A 14,526-nucleotide genomic window follows, 5' to 3' on the forward strand; every position below is an offset into this window, starting at 1 on the left:
TTTATAATAATGATTTAATTCATTCTCCTTAAATTTCCTGATTCCTTAGTTGAAAAAAAATAATAAATGGTTAAAATCTGTCAGTACACAAAGGTTCCTGGGTGGTGCAAATGGTTTGCACTTGGCTGGTAACCAAAAGGTTAGTGGTTCAAACCCAACCAGCAGCACCATAGAAGAAACAGACCTGGTGACAGGCTTCTGTAAAGACTACGGCTTAAAAAAAAACCCTATGGAACAGTTCTACTTTATAACACATGGGGTCTCCTAAGTCAGAAATCAACAAGAAAAAAAAATTATCAGTACACAAATAAAAAATCAATGATTCTGACTTTTGATTCTCATTCTGACAGTCAACACTGTCCTTTTGCACTTTCTGAAGCATTCCTGTTCCTGTCTTCAAAAATTGTCAGAATCAACTTTTTCAGAACTTTGGAAATTAATCAAAGGCTTGCAGCAATCCAGATAGCATTTATTCAAAAAAAAATCATTTAGTCATAGTAAGAACAGCAAGCTTTGTGGTGGATTCAATTTACTCTAGCCCCCCGGAATCCCTAGGTAGCATAAATGGTTAAGTGTTCAGGTACAAGATGGAAGATTGGCTTTCAAACCCACCCAGAGGCGAGTCAGAAGACAGGCCTGGCAATCTTATTACAAAAGCTTACAGTGTTGCATCCAAGATGCATCAATTGGTCTCAACCCACCTGGATCAAAGGAGAATGAAAAACACCAAGGTCACAAGGTGATTATGAGCCCAAGAGACAGAAAGGGCCACATGAACCAGCAACTACATCATCCCGAGACCAGAAGAACTAGATGGTGCCTGGCTACAACTGAAGACTGCCCTGACAGGAAACACAACAGAGAACCCCTGAGGGAGCAGGAGAGCAATGGGATGCAGACCCCAAATTCTCATAAGACCAGACTTAATGGTCTGAATGAGACTAGAAGGACCCCAGTGGTCATGGCCCCCAGACCTCCTGTTGCCCAGGACAGGAACCATTCCTGAAGCCAACTCTTCAGACAGGGATTGGACTGGACAATGGGTTGGAGAGGGATGCTGGTGAGGAGTGAGCTTCTTGGACCAGGTGGACACTTGACACAATGTTGGCATCTCCTGCCTGGAGGGGAGATGAGAGGATGGAGGGGGTTAGAAGCTGGCGAAATGGATACAAAAAGAGATAGTGGAGGGAGGGAGTGGGCTGTATCATTAGGCGGAGAGTATTTGGGAGTGTGTAGCAAGGTGTATATGGGTTTTTGTGTGAGAGACTGACTTGATTTGTAAACTTTCACTTAAAGTACAATAAAAATTATTTTAAAAAAAGTTTACAGCGTTGGAAACCTATGGAGCTGCTCTACTCTGCACACAGATGGTCACCATGAGTTGGAAATGGCAACTAACAACATCTCCCAGGTGGTGCATCTAATTTGTGTCGGACTACTAACCTGAAGTTTGGTGGTTCAAACCCACCTAGCAGTACCATGGAAAACAACCTGATGATCTTAAGTTTCCTTAAGATTACAACCAAGAAAACAGCTCTCTGTAACACACAGTGTCACCTTGAGTTGGAATGGACTCCACGGCAATGAACAACAAATTCCCATAGCCCCTTCCCTAGCTTTTTTGTAGCTTTGAAAATTAACATCCCACTCAAACCCAAACCAAACCAAACTCAGTGCCGTTGAGTCCATTCCGACTCTTAGCGACCCTATAGGAGAGAGTAGAACTGCCCCATAGAGTTGCCAAGGAGTGCCTGGTGGATTCGAACTGCCAACCCTTTGGTTAGCAGCCATAGCACTTAGCCACCATGCCACCAGGGTTTCCCAACATCCCACAGTCATGGTGAAAACCAGAAGACTTGCAGACACTAAAGGGGGCAGAACAAGGTTAGAGCTCCTTCAAAGCCCCATTCCCAGAGATTTATTTGACCCGTTTGGAAGATAAAGTTATTATTATTTGACCTGTTTGGAAGATAAAGTTTGGAAATCTCCCAAAATGGAAAATAAAAGACGGTATCTTAGCTAGTGCTGCTGGAACATAAATAACAGAAATTTACTCTCTCATGGTTCTCGGGGCTAGAAGTCTGAATTTACGGCATCAGGTCTAGGAAGAAGGTCCTTCTTTGTCTCTTTCAGCTTCTAGTAGCTGCTGGCAGTCCTCAGGTTCCTGGATTTGTAGATACATATGTCCTCAAGGTCACATGGCATTCCCCCCCGTGTGTTTTTCTGTGTCTGTCTCCCCTTTACAAGACACCACTTAGAAGGAATTGGGTTTCAGATCCACTCTACTCGTGTATGACCTCATTAATACGACCAAAAAAAAAACAATTTCCAAACAGGGTCACATTTATGGTTAAAGGGGGTTAGGACTTGGTATCCTTAAACCAAAAACCAAACCCATTACTATCAAGTCGATTCCAACTCATAGCAACCCTACAGGACAGAGTAGAACTGCCCCATAGAGTTTCCAAGGAGTGCCGGGTGGATTTGAACTGCCAACGTTTTGGTTAGCAGCCGTAGCTCTTAACCACTACACAACCAGGGTATCCTTATGGGGAACATAATTCGATACATAACAGATAATATAGAGAAAGTATGAGATAGGTAACAGTCAGAAAAAGTCGATCTGAGAAGCCTCAGATCTGGTTGATAAGGTTTCAGAAAAAATGGAGGAGAGAAAATTATCGAAGACATTATACAAGAGGTTATCTCAGAACTAAAGAAGGACACGGATCTTCGTTTTGAAAAGTCCCATCAAGTGTCCCTCAGAATGAGTGAAAAAAGACATAAACCTTGTCATGGACTGAATTGCGTCCCCCAGAAATACGTGTATCAATTTGGCTAGGCCATGATTCTAAGAATTGTGTGATTGTCCACCATTTTGTCATCTGATGTGATTTTCCTATGTGTAGTAAACCCTATCTCTATGATGTTAATGAGACGGGATTTATGGCAGTTATGTTAATGAGGCAGGACTCAATCTACAAGATTAGATTGTGTTTTAAGCCAATCTCTTTTGAGATGTGAAAGAAAGAAGTGGGCAGAGAGACAGGGGGACCTCCTACCACCAAGAAACAAGAGCCAGGAGAATAGTGCATCCTTTGGACCTGGGCTCCTTATGCTGAGAAGCTCCTAGACCAGGGGAAGATTGATGACAAGGGCCTTCCCCCAAAGCCAACAGAGAGAGAAAGCCTTCCCCTGGAGCAGGTGCCCTGAAATCGAACTTCTAGCCTTCTAGACTGTGGGAGAATACATTTCTCTTTATTAAAGCCATACACTTGTGGTATTTCTGTTATAGCGGCAATAGATGACTAAGACAGACCCAGATACATTTCTTTGAAATTTCAGAACCCCAAAATGAAGAAAAATCCTAAACTCTTCCAAAGGAATAAAAGGATGTGCCAACCTATTTATCGGCTTGTCAATAGTCCAAGGTACTAGAAGTTAATGGAGTAACTCCTTCAAGATTCTGAGGAAAAATTATTTTCAAAGTAAAATTCTATACCCAAACTTTCAATCAAGTATGAGGAGAGAATAAGGACATAGTCGAGCATGTAAGGACTCACAAAATTTGCTTACTCCATACCCTTTCTCTGGATATTACTAAGCATGTACTCCACCAAGATGAGGGAGTAATAAAGCAAAGAGTAATCAAAGAGAAATATTAAAAGGGAAATCCTAAGTTAATAACCCTGTAACAAGCCTAGAAAGCAACCAGTCCACAAACCCAAAAACCAAACCCACTGCCATCAAGTCAATTCCGACTCACAGCAACCCTATAGGACAGAGTAGAACTGCCCCATAGAGTTTCCAAGGAGCACCCGGCAGATTTGAACTGCCGACCTCTTGGTTAGCAGCCGTACCACTTAACCGCTATGCCACCAGGGTTTCTAAACCAGTCCACACATCCTTTATATCAATAAAATTTATAATACATACATATATACCAAGAGAGCCAATTGTTAAACATTTACCAGCACACCACTGGAAGGAGTCTGGTTTGAGGCTTTAATAAGTACAGTTAGAATCTCCAATTGAACCTGTCTCCATTTTTTTCAGTGGTTCAAGTGTTGGGACATAGAACTCATAAAGAAAGAAATAAAATCCAACACAGTGCTTGGACTCTGTGTGAACACATTTAGACAGATTTAACATGATAAATGCTTTTCATGTTAAACTCAAGTTTTCAACTTTCAGCTTAAGTCTACTAAAATTCATCTTCTACCCTCTGAGAAGATAAGCTAGCCAAACACACATACTGCAAAATTGTAAGATGGATGCAAGCTGTCTGCGATTCTAAATTAGATTTATTACTTTTATAACAGACCACACCAAAATCTGGTGCCAGAATGGTAATAAAAAAACAAAAACCAAACGTGTTGCCTTGGAGTCATAGAATGGTAATAGTGATTATTAACTGTGCAAGATATTCGCATACTTCCCCCATCTGAGCCTCACAAAATTGCAAGCTATAAATCATCATCCCTGCTTTATCAATGAGAAAACTGAGGCTCAGAGAAATTAGGCAAATTGCCAAGAACACATGCTCTAATACCATCATCTAGCAGCTCAAAGCACTCCCTGTGACATTGGATCAGGCTTACCCTCTTCCAAATGACCATGCGCTCCTTTATTAGCCCTGGGACACCAATGAGTGAATAATCTCGTTAAGGTGTTGGAAAATAATTGTTTGAATACTATAATTCAGATTAGGGTGTAAAGGCATTTTACTAATTTCTTAAATCTCTGAAATAGTGGAGGAGAGGAAAGCAAAGGATTGTTTTGTTTGTTTCTTGTTAGTACATTCAGGACGGTTTGGGAGGGAGGAGCTGTCCCAGAGATACCTTCCTGGTGCCCCTTAGTTAGTTTTAGACTCTATCACAAAAAAGGCAAAAATCAGGAACTTATTCCCCCTTTTGAAAGTTTGTGAACTCCAAAAATAAAGCCAAGATGGGAACGCTTCATACATTTCTTTTGTATTCTCCTTCTACCTTCTACTCCTTATTCCCCCACCTCCACTCAGAGTTAAATGCTGAAAATTTAAAAAGCTCTTGAGTAAATGGCTTGAAAACATTTGTGATGTTCATAATGTAAAGTGCTCAGGGTATCTGTTATTTTCTGGATATGTAACTTAGCAAAAACACCTTAGTTCACTGATTATTTTCCTACAAAAAAAAAAAAAACAGATTAAATAAATTTGAGCTTATTATGTAGCTTTACTTCATTTCGTTAGAATTAGGGTCCCATAAAATTAGCCTAATAAATCAGGCCATCATGGAAAAGTAATAATGTCGAATACATATTTAAGGTTGATTTATACTGAGTCCTCTAAATGCATTGTGGATCTTCTTCCCTGAATCGTAAAGCTACCATCGATACCAACAGTAGAAGTTAACAAATGTTTAAAGGAAGGTACCAGATTTACTGAATTTGTTTATAGGATAATCATCTGTTTCTGACTCCTAATTGTTCAAGACAGTTCCAGCAACTTGGTGTTCTACCATTCATCCCAATGTTTGAGAGGTAGGTAGGACCATCATCGAAGTTAGGCAACTGACAAAAGAAGGAATACAAATGATCAGATTAGCTGAGATTTTTTTTTAATGACAATCCTTTGTGAAGTACTTGAGAGGTTGAGCAGCCAAACTCTTACACACTCCAGGCAGATGTATGAACTAGAAGAACTCAAAAAAAAAAAAAAAAGAGTAATAATATCTACCGCTGAGTATTTACCATGTACAAGATACCGTGCTAACTGCTTTAAAACAATACATTCTCACATTATCTCCATTGTGTAGATGATGAAACTGATGTCAAAAAGGTTAAGCAACATGCCCAAGGTCACAAAGTAAGTAAAAAACAGAGAGCTAGAGGGTTATTTGGCAAAAAGTATCAAAAGCCTTTAAAATTCATGTATGTTTAGAACCAGCAATTCCTCTTGGAGTTTATCCTAAAGAAATAATTAGAGAGGTATACAGTTATATTTGTACAGTGATGTCTGCTGCAATATTATGTATTTAAAAAAAAGAGAGAGATGAAAACAACCTAAAGATACAACAACAGCCAAATGACTACTTTCAATATAGTTTCAGGCTTCTGGTTTTGATGCAAAGGAATACTGCTTGGCTACTTAAAATGAATGTGTAACTCTATACTTACCAGGATGGAAAATTATTCCCATGTTAAGTGGGGAAAGCAAAATACAGAGTAATGTATGGAGCGTAACCCAGCTTTTATAAAAAATAGTATATATAGTAAAAATCAAGAAGAACATACACCAATATGTTAATTCATTATATCTAGCAATGGGATTTCGGAAACCCTGGTGGCATAGTGGTTAAGAACTCCGACTGCTAACCAAAAGATGAGCAGTTCAAATCCACCAGGTGCTCCTTGAAACCCTATGGGGCAGTTCTATTCTGTCCTATAGGGTCGCTATGAGTCGGAACCAACTCGATGGAAATCGGTTTGGTTGGTTTTTTTAGTAGTGGAATTACAGTGATTTATTTTCTTTACTCACATATATTTTCTAATTTCTTTACAACAAAAATGGACTACTGTCTTAGGCTGGTTTCTCTAGAGAAACACAACCAGTGAAGTGTGTGTATATATATACGTATATATATATATATTAAAGAGAGAGAGACAGATTTATCTAAAGAAATGGTTCATACGGTCGTAGAGGTTAGCAAGTCCCCAGTGGGTCAGTCGTCAGGCTGGAGGCTTCTCGTGACTCATGTAGCTGCAGGGGCTGACAAACCCAAGATAGGCACATCAGACAGCAGGCTGCTGGCTCACAGGCTACCAAGGCTGATGAATTCAAGATTGCCAAGTAAGACGGCAAGTACTGACTCACAGGCTGCAGAAGCTGATGAATCCCAAAATCAGTAGGCAACATGGCAGGCTGCTGGCTCAAGCCCTAAGAACCAGAGGTCAGATGATGACAACCCAGATGCAGGATCCAGAGAAAGTGAGTGAGCTTTGCCAGAACGTCTGTATATATTGGATGCAGACCACACTCCCAAGGAAACTCCCTTTCAATTGATTGGATGTTGACATCAGATCACAAAATGAAGGATGACTACGTCATTACATAAGTACCAATTACAACATTACATAATTGCCCAATTACATCGTAACTGCCAAACCAATGAGAATCATAGCCCAGCCAAGTTGACACACAACCTTAAACATCACAGTCTACCCCTTGTCAACTTGACACTTGTACACAGCTCCTTAAACCATGCACAATCTCTAAATAAAGAGAATTGCAAAGTCATACTTGCACCTAACATGATACAACTAACATGTATACAATTGAAAACACACTAGCCCTGTTTACATTTTATATTTTATATAAGGGAAGAAAACAAAACTATATACTATATGTATATTTTATATATATATATGCACACATACACTTATAATAAAACAATGAAGAAATACTCATAACAATTAGAGTCCTCATTTCTTCAACTGTCACATGGTCGTAACTGGTATTTAGAACTACTTTCTTACACCATCTATTCCGTATTCCCTTTACCTTCAGCAAGCATCTCAGTTTGTCATGGTTCTTTGCCTGGTGGGGTAACTTAAACCATTATACCTGAAGGGCCTGGGCCATTAGTAGTCATGTCAGAATCAGGTTGCTGGAGTTCTCTATTGACTTCAATCACAGAGCATGATAGTACTAAGAGATGCCCTAAGGGATCTCTTGTATTCCAGACACACTCTTCTATACCTCCACTATGCAACACCATATTCAGTTTCCCCCTGGTAGTCAGGATCAAAATCACATCAGCCAATATGGTAACTCCCTTCTTTGCCTGTTGATTCAGAGACATGAAGAGCCCCAAGTAGCCTGGTGGCGTTCTCAGCTTCCAGTTCAATGCAATCTGTGTTGAATCTCCAGGTGAGAACATTCCTCCCTTTGGAACTAAGACCTCTAGACTGCAGAGCATAACATTGCAGGGACAAGAAGAAAAAAAATTTGCAAGCGGGTTACTAGGGTTAATAGTGAGTGGTGCCACTCCTATCTCCACTCCTTGACTCCTGGACCTTTGAATCCTGGCTATGGGAGAAACAACACCATATATTGGATGCTGATTTAAAGAATATACAGCCTTCTGGAGAACATTGCTCCAACCCGGCAAAGTATTGCCAACTAGCTGACACCACCATTGTGTCTTTAGGAGGCCATTTCATTGTTCTATTCAGCCAGCTGCTTCAGGATGATGGAGAATGTGGTAAGAGCAGTGAATTCCACGAGCATGGGCCCACTGCTGCACTTAACTTGCTGTGGAGTCCTCTGATCCAAAGCTACTCTGTGTGGGACACCGTGACAATAGATAAGGCATTCCGTGAGTCCACGGATGCTAGTTTTGGCAGAAGCATTGTGTGCAGGGAAGGCAAATCTGTATCCGGAGAAATTGTCTATACCAGTAAGAACAAAATGCTGCCTTTTCCATGATGGAAGTGGTCCAATATATTCAACCTACTACCAGGTTGCTGGCTGATCACCTCGAGGAATGGTGCTGTACTGGGGACTCAGTGTTGGTCTCTGCTGCTGGCAGATTGAGCACTCAAAAGTGGCTGTACCCAAATCAGCCTTGCTGAGTGGAAGTCCATGTTGCTGAGCCCATGTATAACCTTCATCCCTGCTACCATGGCCACTTTGTCCATGAACCCATCGGGCAATGAGGGAGTGCCTGGGGAAAGAGGGTGACTGGTTTCCACAGAACACGTCATCCTATCACCATATTGTTAAAATCCTCCTGTGCTGAGGTCACCCTTCGGTGAGCATTCAGGAAACACAAATATCTTCACTTCGATGGTCTATTCAGTCTATCCACATACCTCTTCCCCACATCTCCTTGTCACCAATTTTCCAATCATGTTCCTTCTAAGTCCCTGACCATCCAGCCAAGCCATTGGCCACAGCCCACAAATCAGTATACAATCACACATCTGGCCATTTCTCCTTCTAAGCAAAGTGAACAACCAGTTACACTGCCCAAAGTTGTGCCACTGGTAGGATTTCCCTTCACCACTGTTTTTCTGAGAGTTTCCAGAAAGGGGCTGTGGTGCTGCTGCTGCCCACTGTTGAGTGGTGCCTGCATATCATGCAGAACTATCTGTACACCAGGCACGAGTTCTCTCTTCCTCAGTCAACTGCTCATAAGGAAGTCCCCATGAGGCCAGAGGTGCAGACCGGTGGAGGGTGAGTAATGTGACAGGAGTGGAGACCATGGGTATTTGGGCAACTTCCTCATGTAACTTACTTGTGCCTTCAGGTCCAATCTCATATATACCACTGTCATTTAAACATGGAGTGCTCCCGTGCATGTCTGACTTTATGGCTCTGTGGGTCAGACAACACCCAGTTCATGATGGGCAGTTCAGGCTGCATGATGACTTGGTGGCCTGTGGGTAAGCATTCAGTCTCTATTAAAGCCCAGTAACAAACCAAAAGTTGTTTCTCAAAAGGAAAGTGTTTATCTGCAGAGGATGGCAGAGCTTTGCTCTAAAATCCTAAGGGTCTGTGCTGTGACTCACCAATAGGGGCCTGCCAAAGACTCCAAACAGCATCTCTATGTGTCACTGACACTTCAAGCACTATTGGATCAGCAAGATCTTATGGCCCAAGTGGCAGAGCCACTTGCTCAGCAGGCTGAACCTGTTGCAGAGCTTTTCTTGTTCTGGGACCCACTCAAAACTAGCAGCTTTTCAAGTCAATTAATAAGTAGGTGAGAGTAGCACACCCAAAAGAGAAACATATGTCTCCAAATTCCAAAGAGGCCCTCAGGCATTGTGCCTCCTTTTTAGTTCTAGTAAAGGCCAGATGTGACAAATGTTCCTTCACTTCAGACGGAATATCTCAACATGCCCCACATCACTGGACCTTTAGAAAGTTCACTGAAGTGAAAAGCACCTGAATTTTTGTTTGAATAGTTTTCTACCCTCTAGCACACAAATGTCTTACCAGTAAGTCCAGAGTCATTGATATTTCTTCCTTAAAAGGTCCAATCAGCATAATGTCATCAACATAATGGACCAGTGTGACATCTTGTGTAAGGGAAACGCGATCAAGGTCCCTGTGAACTAAATTATGATATAGGGCTGGAGAGCTGATATATAGTTAAGGTACCTGTACCGATTGCCGTCAAGTCAATTTCGACTCATAGTGACCCTATAGGACAGAGCACAACTGCCCCATAGGGTTTCTAAGGAGTGGCTGGTGGATTCAAACTGGTGACCTTTTGGCTAGCAGCCGAACACTTAACCACTGCACCACCAGGTCTCCCAACCCTAAGGTAGGACAGTAAAAATGTATTGCTGGCCTTGCCAACTGAAGGAAAACTGCATCAGGTGACCTTTTGAAATGGGAATTGAGAAAAAGCCATTGACCAAATCAATAGCTGCAAACAAGGTACCAGAAGATGTATTAATTTACTAAAGCAATGAAACCACATCTGGAACAGCAGTTGCAATTGGAGTCACCACCCAATTAAGTTTATGATAATCCACTGTCATTCTCCAGGATCATCTGTTTTTGCACAGGCCAAAAAGGCAGGTTGAATGGGGATGTGGTGGGAAGTCCTTCAAGTCTCTGATGGTGGTAGTAATCTCTGCAATCGCTCCAGAAATGCAATATTGCTTTTGGTTTACTATTTTCCTAGGAAGAGGCAGTTCTAATGACTTCCATGTGGCTTTTCCTACCATAACTGCCTTTACTCCACATGTCAGCCATCCAATGTGGATTTCTGCCATTTGCTGAGTATATGTATTCCAATTATTCATTCTGGAACTCGGGAAATCACTAAAGTATGGGTTTGGGGACCCACTGGACCCACCGTGAGATGGACCTGAGCTAAGACTCCATTAATGACCTGACCTCCATACACCCCTACTCTGACTGTTGGGCCACAGTGACACTTTGGGTCTCCTGGAATTAGTGTCAGTTCAGAGCCTGTGTCCAATAATCCCCAAAATGTCTGATCATTTCCTTTTCCCCAACAGTTACTCTCGTAAAAGGCCATAGATCCCTTTGGGGAAGGCTGGGAGAAAGATTAACAGTATAAACTTGGAAGTGCAGTGGGGTCCTTCCTCAAGGGGACCTGGCATCCCCTTCATCCAAGGGCTTATAGTCCTGTAAACTGGCTCAAGTCTGGGAATTGATTGAGGGGTGGTGACTCTCTATTCTGGCAATTCAAGTTAGACTGCCATTCACTTGACCTGGAGTTCTTTGCTTGTACAGATCAGGTAAATATTTAGTAGATTTCCCATCTATTTCACTCCTACGGATATCATGATTAAGTAGTCAGCACCATAAATCCAGACAAGTCAGACTATTAGGATTACTGCTTTGACTCTGCTGTCCTTTATGATAACCACACCCACCCTGTCTTGGTTGATTAAGTGCTACCACTTGGCTCCTACCATCATGAGATCCAATCAGCCCCATATTAAAACCAAATCAAACCCATTGCCATCGAGTCAATTGAGACTCATAGCGACCCTACTGGACAGAGTAGAACTACCCCATAGTAGAAGGAGCACTTGGTGGATTCAAACTACTGACCTTTTGGTTAGCAGATGTAGCTCTTAACCAGTATGCCACCAGGGTTTCTCCATATGAGTTAGGTGACTTAATATAGTTAGGACAGTTCCCACTGTCAAATCTAACCTGTATTAAAGAGCAATCACAGCAGACTTCAAGGATGCTGGGGATCCTTTCACAAATTTGTTCCTCACCATTGTGGTAAAATGTGTGTCCTCTGGGCACTCCATGGGTGGGTTTGTGGGTCCAACCTAATAAATCCAATCTAACATGCCAATTTTCCTAAACCTTTGGATGCCTTCTTCTACAGTATACCAAGGCAGGTCTGGTACTTCAATTTGATTTAGTGTAGGTAGGCCACTCCTTAATCCATGCTTCAGTGAACCAACCAAATAAACTATGATATCCTTTTCTAACCTCTGAAACATTGAATGAAAGATTTGTGCTTAGTGAGCCCATATCTATAAACTCAGACCAATCCAGCCTTATGTTCCTTACACCATTATCCCACACCCTTAACAGCCCTTCCACACATATTTCCCAGGTTTCTGTTTGTATGTTAGAAAAAACAAGCAGTTATTTTGTCGTATAGCATACCTCCTCCTGGGTCACACTTTTTACTTCACCTTTTGGGGCGCACTGGGACTTAAGTCTAGTTATAGGTCTAGAAGCAAAAATGGGTGGTGTGGTGGGTCCTGGGGACATTCAGCAATGTCTTGTAAAGTATCTGCTCCAGGTGACACTCTGGCAATGACTTAGACACTGCCCAGGAGATAACTTAGACAAAGGCTCTTCAGAAACATCTGGGTTAATCATATCAGATGTGGGTAGATGGTACAATAGTTTTACTGGGGAGGGTGGCTTAGCAGATAAAGAGGAAATAATCTCTTCAGATGAGAGTAAAAGGGCTGGTTCTTTTGGCAGGAGTGATTCAGTAGAATTTAGGGGCTCAATGTCCCCAGCTGCCTGATTATCTGCCCATATGTCCCCATCTCAAGTTTCAGGATCCCATTTCTTCCTAATTAACGCACTCACTTTAACTTCAGACACCATTCAAGGTTGGGAATTCAATTGGCATTGTACTCTGGAAACCCTGGTGGCATAGTGGTTAAGTGCTATGGCTGCTAACCAAAGGGTCAGCAGTTCGAATCTGCCAGGCGCTCCTTGGAAGCTCTATGGGGCAGTTCTACTCTCTCCTATAGGGTCACTATGAGTGGGAATCAACTCGACGGCACTGGGTATTGTAACTCTGCCACTCCTACAATAAGACTCTGGATTTGGTTTTTGGTAATATCAGTTCTGTTACTACACAAAATAAAGCTTACTTTCAAGGCACATGTGGCAACTTTCAGGGTTTTTATGCCAAGCTTGAGCTGTGACTCTGAAGCCCTGAGCTCATTTGTTTCTTTCAACACTTTGTCTAGTGAAAGTAGGGGCAACCAACAAGCTTCCTTACACTTCTCATTTTGACAAAATTGTAGAAAAGTACCAAACATGCAATCACTCAGAGTCTTGCTTCTCACCGATATTTAATCTACTCGTGATTATACTTTGAGTATTAATATTGCCACCCCACACCATGGATTAGCAGCCCCATCTTTACTACTGGAGCAGAGTCATCAGTGCTTTTAAGACTAGTCAGGCTTGAGAACCAATTAAGAAAACTCATCCTTATGACTCTGTTTCTCTAGAACCATCCCACTCCTGGTACCAAATATCTTAGGTGGGGTTCTCTAGAGAAGCAAAACTAGTGACACATATACATATAAATACATGCAGAGAGAGATTTATCTGAAGGAAATGGCTCACACAGTTGTAGAGGCTGGCAAGTCCCAAGTCCATGGGTCAGGCATCAGGTTGGAGGCTTCTCCTGACTCATGTAGCTGCAGGGGCTGACAAACCCAAGACTGGTAGGTCAGATGGCAGGCCACTGCTCACAGGCTGCAGAGACTGATGAATCCATGATTGACAGGTGAGACAGCAGGCTGCTGTCTGACAACCTGTGGAGGCCTACAAATCCCAAGATTGACAGGCAATATGGCAGGTTGCTGGCTTAAGTTCCAAGAACCAGAGGTCAGAAGATGATGATCCACATGCAGGATCCAGAGCAAGAGAGTCCACTTTGCCAGAATGTCCATATATATTGAACGCAGGCCACATCACCAAGGAAACTCCCTTGTCAGCTGATTGCCTACTCACATCAGATCACAAAATGAAGGATGACTACATCTTTACATAACTGCCAAACTATTTCACTACCTAACTGCCAAACCACTGAGAATCATGGCCCGGCCAAGTTGATACACAACCTTAACCATCACAATTACCTATATAAACATTTGTTTAAAAGCTCATAACAGAACTCTTATACACTGCTTATGGGAATATAAAATGATACCACCACTTCGGAAAACTGCTTAGGAGTTTCTCATAAAACTAAACATCTTGTTGTTGTCAGTAGCCTTCCAGTTGGCTCCAACACATGGTGCCATTATGTATAACAGAATGAAACATTGCCCAGCCTGGCACCTTCCCCACAAGACTCCTGGGTGACAGACAAAGGACTTTATTACTCATGGAACAGCACGGGCTTCATGCTCACATTGGTTCCTCTTGCCCCCTAAGTCCCATGAGGCAACTTGAAGTTGAGCCCAGATGAATGCTGCATATACAGGTTTACCTCATAGCTGAGGAATCCTGAGCTTAGGAAGTCCTAGTTTTTTATCCAAAAAAAAAAAAAAAAACCCATTGCCATCAAGTAGATTCCGACTCATAGAGACCCTATATGGCCGAGTAGAACTACCTCACAGAGTTTCCAAGGAGCACCTGGTGAATTCATACTGCTGACATTTTGGCTAGCAGCCAAGCTCTTAACCACTATACCACCAGGGCTCTAATAAGCAAACCTGCCCAACCTTTGCCCCAGAGGGAAAAATTGCCTTTCTGATTATACAGGCCAGCTACAAATC

The 14,526-nt window shown here is 42.1% G+C and overlaps 1 protein-coding gene across 1 annotated transcript in view; it reads right to left on the reverse strand.

The window, feature by feature from the left end:
• Positions 1 to 14,526, reverse strand: part of RMI1 (RecQ mediated genome instability 1) — a 47,168-nt gene continuing 32,642 nt past the window's right edge. Inside the window, exon 4 of the mRNA XM_003407780.4 lies at positions 1 to 14,526. This exon is cut by the window's right edge and continues 17,154 nt beyond it. The gene's annotated coding sequence lies outside the window, so the exon portion shown is untranslated.

The sequence above is a fragment of the Loxodonta africana genome, chromosome 9 (assembly GCF_030014295.1).
Source record: "Loxodonta africana isolate mLoxAfr1 chromosome 9, mLoxAfr1.hap2, whole genome shotgun sequence".
NCBI lineage: Eukaryota > Metazoa > Chordata > Mammalia > Proboscidea > Elephantidae > Loxodonta > Loxodonta africana.